General features: G+C 38.2%; 1 non-coding gene across 1 annotated transcript; it reads right to left on the bottom strand.

The window, feature by feature from the left end:
* Positions 1-2,550: 2,550 nt before the first annotated feature.
* On the bottom strand, positions 2,551-2,623 carry Trnan-guu. The gene has a single exon. It is a non-coding gene; the product is annotated as a tRNA-Asn (tRNA).
* Positions 2,624-3,984: the final 1,361 nt, after the last annotated feature.

The following is a 3,984-nucleotide window of genomic DNA, read 5'->3' as shown; positions in this document are numbered from 1 at the left end:
ATAGTTCAAAAGTACCTTCAACAGAATATTTATGGGGTAACCTCAAAACATGAATAAGAGCAGTACATCACTTCCTGATGAACTCCACGACCTTGAAAGGACTCTTCGTGAAGAATGGGCTAACCTCCAGCAAAGACACATTTCCAGACTGGTAGAAAGTATGCCGAGGCGTCTTCGAGATGTAATTAAAGCAAGAGGAGGAAATACGCAATATTGAAATGTTAATTAAAACTCTAAAACAAAATTAAAACAAATTTTATCTGTCCGTGTTTTTTCATTTGTCATTTTCCTTAGCAATTTACATTTTTTTAAACTTTTTAGACGAAAACTCAATTATTAAACGTTAAAAAACGTAAGGCTTTGATTAATATATAAAAATATATACAAATCAAGTTATATTGCAAGTGGGTGGAAATTTTTGCCTGCCCATGTGTGTGCTTGCCACTTTATTATGTTAAAGGGTGTAATTAGTTAAGTAAGGCGAGGTATCTGGAAATGGTTGATAAAGTTTGGCTACAAATAAACGGATTAATTTTACGCGTGTGAACAGACAGACCACGTATAAGTTCCATAGATAAAAAAGTAAACAGTGTTTCACCGAACCGCTATTTCATCCTACCCCAAAGTTCAATAAAATATGTTAAAACGATGGTCGAAAATGAGTTATGTGATAATCAGAAGTAATATCCGGACGACTTCTTCCGCAGTAGACGTAAGGATCTCGTGAGGTTAATGGAGGCGTATTTGTATAAAATTACCTCCTAGAATTGCGTGCCTTAAACAATATAGGTAGCGAGTGTGATAGAACATGCGGCGGGAAATGGGCCCGACTTTTATTCCATACGGACCTTTTTTGTTTTATTGCGATCAAGAAATGAAGGTTGAATATTCTCTCCATAAAGAATGGCGTAAAAATCAGATTGAAACGCTCCCGGGGATATAGTGGAGGAAAATAGGCGCTCTTTGAACGGAACAGACATTAAGAACGATGCCGAGTCGATAATAATATTCTCGTTCAACTAGCGGGAGCAATCAAAACGCTGGTTTATATGCGCACTTTTTAGCTGGTTTAATTGTTTTCCTCTTGAGAGAGAAATGCTATTTGAAAAGAGAAAAAATCTCTTGCATATGGATGTGCTCGACCCCTTTTATTTGTCATGAATAAAAATCTATTCAGCCTCTTCTTCTATTTTATTATTCTAAATTCTTTTCACTCTGAACTATATTACGTTCCAACGCGGAGGTTTAAGGTTCCACAGCAGTGTTATTGAAACTTAGGATCCTTGTACATGAAACATCGAGGAACTCTGAATTTCCGGAATCGAAGTACGTTTTCTGCCGATGACTCTTGATACGTTAAAAAGTGATAGAAATATCGGTCAACAAACGGAGAATAATCCCCTAGTATACATTAAAAAAACGATTATACATGTGGCCGATTAGAAGTAACACAGTTCCTTCGTCGAGCTTTTGAAGAAAAAAAACCTTAATCAGGATTCATTGTCATAAGTCCTATTTTATGTTATAGAATGAATTGGGCATGCTTGATCTAGTGCTAGATTATCTCAATAGTTAATCACAATAGCTCAAGTGGTAGAGCAGCGGCGTATTTAGCCGACGGTCGTGGGTTCGAATCCCGCTCGTGGCACTACCTTTTTCATTTCGACCAAAACCTTACATAAAAAGATTAATTAATTGAAAGAAGTAATTTGGTCAATAGATCACTAAATATAATGGATTCAATATTTAATTTCACTCCACAAGGTTTCACACTTGTCAATACATGTTTCTTAACAGTTTAACTTATTAAAATGCTAGACCAGTTTCACCTTGTTAGTTCAGAACTTTTTTTCTTTAAAGAAAATTCAGCCACAAGAGACTACAGAATCTTAATGCAGGAAAATACCAAACAACACGAATTGTTCCAAATGTGTGCATCATGACACGCTGGTAAATAAAGTTCTGAATTGTTGAATAGAAAATGTTGTTTTTAACTATCAGAATCAATGGGAATACATTCTTTGCTCTGTCATACATTCGGATAAATAACTAAATCGCCCTTGTTTGGGTACGAGAGCATATGGGGACAACGAGGACCGAGGCAAATTGCATCAGGACATTTATTGCCCCTGAACGCAGTTCCATTTGTTAATAATAGTCCTCGGTAATAGCTAGTTCATTAAAGACCATCGCAACAACAGCAAAAGTTAATCCTTTTATGTAAGGTTTTGGTTGAAATGAAAAAGCTAGTGCCACGATGGGATTCGAACCCACGACCTTCGGCTAAATACGCCGGTGCTCTATCACTTGAGTTATCGTGATTTCGATCCACTCGGACACCAACTCCCAACTCAACCTACAACCTCTCGAATTTTCCGTCTTTTTTGACATTTTTCAAATGTCGGGTAATCAGGATTCGATTCTCGGCGACATATGAAGTGGCCACGAGTAGCTGTTAGTGAAGTTTACTTCGTTTTGCTTATTAAATCCATTATATTTCGTGGTCCGATTGACCAAATAACTTGTTTCAATTAATTAATCTTTATTTAGTGTCACGAGCGGGATTCGAACCCACGACCTTCGGCTAAACACGCTGATCCTCTACCACTTGAGCTATCGTGACTTCGATCCACTCTGACACCAACTCCCCATCTCAACCTACAACCTTTCGAATTTTCCCTCCTTTTCGCCATTTTTGAAATGTGTAATTAGAATTCGATTCCCGGCGACATATGAAGTGACCACGGGGATAGGAATAGGGATAAAAGAGGCGGCCACAAGGCCTACTGCACCTCGACCGGAATAGATCTATTGTGCTCCTAGTGGCCACGGAGAGCTGTTAGTGGAGTTATAATTCGTTTTACTTATTAAATCGTGGCTTCGATCCACTCGAACACCAACTAGCTTTTTCATTTCAACCAAAACCTTACACAAAAGGATTAATTAATTGAAAGAAGTAATTTGGTCAATAGACCACTAAATATAATGGATTTAAAAGCAAAAGTATTAAACTTAAGACGTGCTTGGCCCACGACTTCAGAACAGGCGAAACACTGCTCTCCTACTGAGCTATGGAGACTTGCGGTCCCCCGGTTTTATGTAGTATTTCAACCTTCTTTACATAAAAATTAATATAGTTCATTATAAGAAGTACACGAATATTCTGATAAATAATCTCAATGGTCGATAAAAACAAATCAAAGCATAGCCCTTTTGACGGATAGTCAAGCTGTCAAAGAAATGCCCTGCATTACAAGGCAAACGAAAATGCATGGTCCAGATACGCCAAGAAAGTGCAGGATAATTCTGACTTTCGTCGGATAGTCGACATATAACACTTTGATTATTTTAGTTCTGATCCCTCTTGGATTTTTGAAAATTCTCGGTTCATACAGGTACACAGGTTTTGAAGAATTTCTCCAAATGTGGTAAAAATCATATCCGTGGTTGTCCTCTTGGTTCATAATCCGTACAACAGAGACCATAAAAAAAGATTTGACAATTATCATTGTAAGGTCATAATGGAAAGTGGAACACCTCGGAAGTGTGGACTGGGATATTAAGAAATGGAGATAAGCCCTCGGGAATACCATCATCGTAAAATGCCGCTTTTTCTCATCCGCCGGCCACCATTAGGAATTGACTTTCAAATGAGAGTTTTGAACAAATAATAGAGACGTCTGATCTGTGCTGATACCGGGTGTTTGGATTTATTGGCTTGTAGACAGGGCCGGACGGCCGTTTCTACGCGATCCGCCGGCCCGATAGCAACACCAGCAGGGCACGCAACCACAGTCTTTCACAATTAAATTACTTTATCTTAAAATGCAAATTTTCGGATGAGAATTTTAACCACCCGGGATTGTTCCCTACTTAGTTTAATCGGGGTATTAATGACGTTCAGATGCTAATTCGCCTTAAATAATCACTCAATCGCGACGCCCCCTGAATGCTAAATCCCTTTTCGTTGGTTTTTAATTCATC

This window comes from Cimex lectularius, unplaced genomic scaffold (assembly GCF_000648675.2).
Source record: "Cimex lectularius strain Harlan isolate CLEC.00 unplaced genomic scaffold, Clec_2.1 scaffold260, whole genome shotgun sequence".
In the NCBI taxonomy this organism is placed as follows: domain Eukaryota; kingdom Metazoa; phylum Arthropoda; class Insecta; order Hemiptera; family Cimicidae; genus Cimex; species Cimex lectularius.
This window is presented reverse-complemented; position numbering and strand designations above follow the sequence as displayed.